The 7,534-nt window shown below is 35.3% G+C and overlaps 1 long non-coding RNA gene across 3 annotated transcripts; it reads right to left on the reverse strand.

The window, feature by feature from the left end:
• Positions 1–817: 817 nt before the first annotated feature.
• Positions 818–7,168, reverse strand: LOC139765874 (uncharacterized). Of its 3 annotated transcripts, XR_011716750.1 has the most exons (3): positions 6,916–7,168; positions 5,085–5,180; positions 818–2,096 (listed from the first exon to the last, which is right to left on the reverse strand). It is a non-coding gene; the product is annotated as an uncharacterized lncRNA (long non-coding RNA). The 3 variants fall into 3 exon arrangements; XR_011716749.1 differs by lacking the exon at positions 5,085–5,180; XR_011716748.1 differs by lacking the exon at positions 6,916–7,168 and having other exon boundaries at positions 5,085–6,906.
• Between the last annotated feature and the right edge of the window lie 366 nt (positions 7,169–7,534).

Below are 7,534 nucleotides of genomic sequence, written 5' to 3' on the forward strand. Positions count from 1 at the left end.
ACACAAAATACCCATGTAAGGGAGATAATCCATGTATAAATCTGCATATTTGTAGCATGGATTCATGATATATGAAAGGGTATTTGCATTCAACATCCTACTGTGTTGAGGCAAAGAATCCGTAACACGCTCAATTTTTTTTTCCATTAAAAAAAATAATAACTACACATTAATTCGCTAATCATGTATCACAAAGCTCATACATTATTTTGAAGTACATCAGGAATATTACCTAGGAAAGAACTATCACTATCTTAACAAATGAGAAAGCCAAAATTCAAAGTATAACACATAATCATTCATCCTTTATACAGCAAAATATTTTATTACTATAAAACTGCCACACAAAATATCAAGACACTTCCCATCCCTACCATAAATATGTCTATTATAAATTTCTTACACACATTGCAAAAAATGCTTTAGTTAAATTTCTCCCTTTTATGCTAAAGTATAGTATGGCCTTTTATATGAATCACTTGAACTTAACTTACATTTAGTATAATTATTCTATATACATGTGTACGAGAGTATGAGTACTCAAATAAAAATTTGTAGCTAAATATACAGCTGAAGATTTTCATTCATTATGAAGGGAAAATACATGAAAATGTGCTTGACAGTATCATGTGCTCTACGATGAACTACCCAGTCACATGCTTATAATTAGTTCCTGCATGACACATGTGTCTATCTATCTATATATCTGATGCCAGTTCCTTTCAGGAACTCTCTCATATGAGAGAGAGAGAGAGAGAGAGAGAGAGAGAGAGAGAGAGAGAGAGAGAGAGAGAGAGAGAGAGAGAGAGAGAGAGAGAGAGAGAGAGAGAGAGAGAGAGAGAGAGAGAGAGAGAGAGAGAGAGAGAGAGAGAGAGAGAGAGAGAGAGAGAGAGATTCACAGACCTTAAGAAGGAATGTTAAAATGGTTTGGATATAGAGAAGTGAAGCGAGGAGAGACTAACTTAAAGGGTATATACATTAGAAGTTATTACTACATATACATATTTTACAGTCCAGAAAATCCATTTCACAAAAAACTAGGATTCAAAAAGTCAATTTCTCTCTAAACCGTTACAAATATACAAAAAGTTGGATAAATCACTGAATATGGAAAGGCAAAAAAAAATCCAAATGAGTTATAAATCTAGTTCCTCTGATTATGGAATATTTCATGAGATCTGATGAAAAATCAAAACAATGTCCTGGAAAGATCATTAGAAATAAAGTCAAAGGTTTATTTTCATTGTATACTGTTAATAAATTCATAACCTAATTGCTAAAGCTTACAACACTAGCAACTCCAATAATGTCTATGTTAAATAAAATAGGAACAAAAACTAGTATATCATATTCATGACATGTTAGAACACTAAAGTTATGCACATTTTCTCAAAGAATATTCATACATATTCACTACAAGAACATGCAGAAAGCTCTGTGAAATAGGATAATAAAACCAATGAATTAACTGTGTTTTGCCTGTTTCTTATTTCATTTCATTGAATACATGACACTAAAAAAGCTAATTAGGTCTTTAGAAGTAAAATGATGTGTAATTACAATGAAAAAATACTCGTTATTTAATCAATATGAACTTTCTTGACGTCCAGGCATTTTCTTTTTTTCTACCCATGTCATTGGCACACATATACAACGTCTACTTTACAAAAGCACCATATTGCAGGAAACAAAATCATTATAATGTTTACTGTGAAATTGTTGCAAAACTTTTTTGTTCCACTTACGTTAATTTATGCAATATTTGGTTGGTCTGAAACTTGATATTTTACCTATATTCAGCTACAAAAAAGAGTGAAAAGCCTGCAAATCACAAGATTTACAAATGAATAAAATGTATATAAAATATAAAACAACTCAAAAGTATTCAAATAATCTTATTAAGTCACAGTCCTCGATGTGCCATTGGGCTGAATCTCCCTCACACTTGGTTAGTATGAAACATGAGACTTTACCTATCCTATGCAACATCAATGAATGAAAACATCAAAAACAGAACTTACCTCACTTACGTGTTTAAATTATCTTCTAAATTCACTGTCCTTGATAACATGTTGGGTTGAATCTATCTCATTTTCCTGAAAAAGGAAATAACAATTGATGAATGTCTTATCTTTTCAAGTGTTAATTTAAAGGTAATAGTTACGTGTATAAAAATTACTAATCATATATCCTCATTCTTCATAACTGTTTGACTACTTACAATATCCCACATTGTCCTAGAACATGACAGCAAATAGTCATATGATCTCAGATTTCACTGAGCTGAGTAACGATTTTAATATCTAATGGCTGGTAAGTGGCCAACTTATGATAATTCTAATCAACCACGTACTCCCTGCGTGTCATAGAAGGCAACTAAAAAGGAAGGGAGTGGGGGGCTGGAAATCCTCCCCTTTCATTTTTTTTTTTTTCCCAAAAGAAGGAACAGAGAAGGGGTCCAGGAGAGGATATTCCCTCAAAGGCCCAGTCCTCTGTTCTTAACGCTACCTCGATAATACGGGAAATGGTGAATAGTATCAAAGAAAGAATATATATAAACATATATATATATATATATATATATATATATTTTTTTTTTTTTGCTTTGTCGCTGTCTCCCGCGTTTGCGAGGTAGCGCAAGGAAACAGACGAAAGAAATGGCCCAACCCACCCCCATACACATGTATATACATACGTCCACACACGCAAATATACATACCTACACAGCTTTCCATGGTTTACCCCAGACGCTTCACATGCCTTGATTCAATCCACTGACAGCATGTCAACCCCGGTATACCACATCACTCCAATTCACTCTATTCCTTGCCCTCCTTTCACCCTCCTGCATGTTCAGGCCCCGATCACACAAAATCTTTTTCACTCCATCTTTCCACCTCCAATTTGGTCTCCCTCTTCTCCTCGTTCCCTCCACCTCCGACACATATATCCTCTTGGTCAATCTTTCCTCACTCATTCTCTCCATGTGCCCAAACCATTTCAAAACACCCTCTTCTGCTCTCTCAACCACGCTCTTTTTATTTCCATACATCTCTCTTACCCTTACGTTACTCACTCGATCAAACCACCTCACACCACACATTGTCCTCAAACATCTCATTTCCAGCACATCCATCCTCCTGCGCACAACTCTATCCATAGCCCACGCCTCACAACCATACAACATTGTTGGAACCACCATTCCTTCAAACATACCCATTTTTGCTTTCCGAGATAATGTTTTCGACTTCCACACATTCTTCAAGGCCCCCAGAATTTTCGCCCCCTCCCCCACCCTATGATCCACTTCCGCTTCCATGGTTCCATCCGCTGCCAGATCCACTCCCAGATATCTAAAACACTTCACTTCCTCCAGTTTTTCTCCATTCAAACTCACCTCCCAATTGACTTGACCCTCAACCCTACTGTACCTAATAACCTTGCTCTTATTCACATTTACTCTTAACTTTCTTCTTCCACACACTTTACCAATCTCAGTCACCAGCTTCTGCAGTTTCTCACATGAATCAGCCACCAGCGCTGTATCATCAGCGAACAACAACTGACTCACTTCCCAAGCTCTCTCATCCCCAACAGACTTCATACTTGCCCCTCTTTCCAAAACTCTTGCATTTACCTCCCTAACAACCCCATCCATAAACAAATTCAACAACCATGGAGACATCACACACCCCTGCCGCAAACCTACATTCACTGAGAACCAATCACTTTCCTCTCTTCCTACACGTACACATGCCTTACATCCTCGATAAAAACTTTTCACTGCTTCTAACAACTTTCCTCCCACACCATATATTCTTAATACCTTCAACAGAGCATCTCTATCAACTCTATCATATGCCTTCTCCAGATCCATAAATGCTACATACAAATCCATTTGCTTTTCTAAGTATTTCTCACATACATTCTTCAAAGCAAACACCTGATCCACACATCCTCTACCACTTCTGAAACCACACTGCTCTTCCCCAATCTGATGCTCTGTACATGCCTTCACCCTCTCAATCAATACTTAAATATGTATATTGCCTAAATTTCTTTGTTATATCCACTGGGGTTTACATATCAACAGATTTACATCAGTTTGGAGGTCTTAATTCCTCAGTGAGGCAACAAGAATGATTCTTTTGTGCACACTGGAAGCAAAGTTTCAAAATATTGAAAATAAAATCTTTAGTCTGTTGAATCAGAGCATTTTTTTTTATCAATATGATATACAACTAAACCTGATAAAAGCTCCATGCATTTTAACTTTTTGGTTGAGTGGTGAATTTTCAGGCACAGACCAAAAAAATTTCAATTTTCCAGCAAAATATGAAAAGATGATAATATAATAAATACTTATTTTACTACTCTATTATATCTGGCATTTACATTTCTTAAATACAAAATCTCACTTCATGGAGAGAGAGAGAGAGAGAGAGAGAGAGAGAGAGAGAGAGAGAGAGAGAGAGAGAGAGAGAGAGAGAGAGAGAAATAGAAATAAACTATTTATTAGTGATACCTGCAGGATGGCATAAACTTCTTAAAATGCAAAGATTTCTTGCTCTGAACACTCATAAAGATGAGTGAATTGTAAAGGCATAAAAAAATTAAATAACCATATTTGAATGGATGCTAAACAGGACTACATGGTCCATTCATGGGCAATAATTAATAACAGTGTGCAATATACTATTATACTCATATCTATATTTGCAGCACACATGCCAGCTAGATAATGGATGTTAGCGGATGTGGCGTTTCTTTGTCTGTTCCTGGCACTATCTTGCTAACGAGGGATATGGCCATCAAGTATGATAGAAATAATCTATATTTATGCATTCATACTGATGAACAAAATGTAAAAGGCACCAAAAAAGTGAAAGCGCTACATTGAAGGGATGCCAAGAAACCTGGTGTCGCCAACTCACATAACCACTCTTTAAGAACATTGTACTTTATCATTACTTATACATTATGATAAATAACACATACAGCACATCTTGACTTCACAAAGTCCATAAAGTACAAAAATAATGAAGAAAAGAAGGGAAAAGGAGGAAAAGAAATAAGTGAATTACCAAGCAGGAGGCGGCTGTTAGATGACTGAATCACTCCCGATGTGTAAAGTTTCAGCCAGCCACCATGTGCATGTTACAGGCCCTTGGTGACATTTTCTGGTTGAAGGAGGGTTGGCAAACATGAGAACTTCAAAGTAGTTTGCAAAAACTACTAGGAAACTCTGTTCTCATAGATAAATGCAAGTTCCCATACCAGAAATTTGTCTGTTATAGTGGTAAAGGGGTTAACATGCTGCAAGGCATATGAGGACCTTCTTGATTGCTTTTAGGCATATCAAGAATATTGTTTGGTGTTTTTGTACACAGTTTTGTCACTAACAAAAGTGATTACTAATGGTTTTATATCAGAAACATCTATAATCTTGTAAGAGTGACAGAGCAAGAAAATTCATTATGTAACATGAAGGCACATATCTCATACAGTCTTCCTTAACATCTCTACATATACTGACTATAATATGGCAAAAATCTAGTCATCCGGTGGATGCTGATATGATAAATAAGGTTTCAAAACAAATGCACATTCAGTAACTCAGGAGATGAAACAATGTATATTTCTATTCCTTCGTTATGAACTTGTAGTGTATTACCATAAACTTCAACTGTTCTCCAAAGATGTACAAAATGTAATGCCATAAGTATAAATATTTGGACATAGAAAAGTCAATAATGTTGGCTGGGATTAAATATTATGTCTTTTGTAATGGTATTCAAGATGTCAGATTGACTGATTAGCAATCCCTGTTTGATTTACCTTAATGCAATTAATTATAAATCTAGCACAATTCTTTATCTCTCTTACTATAAAGCACAAGGACTGTGGGTAAGTGAAACAAGTCTAGAGCTTTCTGCTTAAACTTAGTTTCGATAGGTAAGTCCATTCACGTATCATTATACTATACAAGCTAAATAAAATGATATAGACTACAAACGAATGTCTGTCTCCAGATGTCTAGAGGACAGTTATTTTTGAAAATTTTTGGAGGTCGAAGATATTCCTCCTGCTTTAGTTATTAAGTACCAATTGATTCTTTATACCCAGACAGTTGGTATTATGTGGTTTTACCTCACAATTTCCCTCAAATTCAAAAAGTACCCAACTTTGTGAATATCTAACCTTGTTACATATAAAACAGGATATATCAGCTAACCCACTCTAAACTAATTCAGGAAGTGTAAGATGTTCATTGATATGCATTTCATCAGACCATAGATTATTTCAGTAGTGTCCCTAAACTGGTATTTTACTTTTGCTAACATATGTTAGTTCCCTCTCAGGAAATTTTAGCCCATTTCCAATTAATTTTCTAGGAATATCAAGACCCTGATTTAAATCATGAATGAAACGTGCCAATGTCGATTTAAACCCCCTGAAGCAAATTAATAATACAGCAAGACAATTTATATCTAAAGATTTTATTGTAAATTAAAAATGATCCAAGTTAACACAGATTCAATGACCCTAACTGTAGAGTATGAATAAACCAAGCCCAATAAAGATTTAAGTACCCTATTAATCGAACAGGCCAAATAGTAGATATAAAGACCATGCATATATGAATGAGCCACGACAAGGTAAAGTATACTCGAGTGCTCGTCATAAATGAAACAAGGTAATGTAAATAGCTGAATACACACAGCTAACGTAGAATTATGGGCTCTGACGTGTTATGTATGAATCAGACCAAGAGAATATGTAAATAAACCAAGACATCGTGAATTTCAAAGATATCAATGGAAGTCAAGAATAAAGCAAACAAATGTGATAAATCAAGTTAACATAGAATTAACAGAATTAATCAAGCAAACTTAAATCTAAAGACCACAATACATGTTTTGAATGAAGCAGGTCAACGTAAAGATCCTTGAGCGAATGGTTTGTTTACAAACACTACCAATGTAAACATTGTGAGGATGAGGGTCCAAGAGCTCTTTAAAATTCACAATTTTCTAATCTGATCCTTTTATCTTTGACAAAATGCTTTATGGAAGAATATGAACCCTGAAAACATAAAACCTAAATAATTTTCCTCCGTTTACAATGAACACAGACTAAAATGTCTACAAGTCTCCTGGAACATACAATCAATACAAACATCCGACGTAGCTGGCGTTACGTTTCAGTGGAACCAGGACCATCCTAGAAACATTAAAATATGTTTTAATTCATGTGAACACCACAATAGATATGATTATCTGTGGATGCCATATTAAGTCTAATTCGTGAGGACAGCACTAGACTTGATTCATGAGGATAACACTACATATATAATTTTTGGAGACACAGCAACACGGAGTTCTCAGAATTATTGTTATGAATGGAGATTGCCTTTTTCAATGGTAGTGAATGCTCCTGCGTATACTGGGGTGAATTTTTTGTTTAAACACTAATCCAGCGTCCAGTGTTAATTGCTCATTTAGTTCTTATAGGCGGCTGTGTGATTACATCT

Source organism: Panulirus ornatus, chromosome 56 (assembly GCF_036320965.1).
Source record: "Panulirus ornatus isolate Po-2019 chromosome 56, ASM3632096v1, whole genome shotgun sequence".
NCBI classification, from domain to species: Eukaryota; Metazoa; Arthropoda; class Malacostraca; order Decapoda; family Palinuridae; genus Panulirus; species Panulirus ornatus.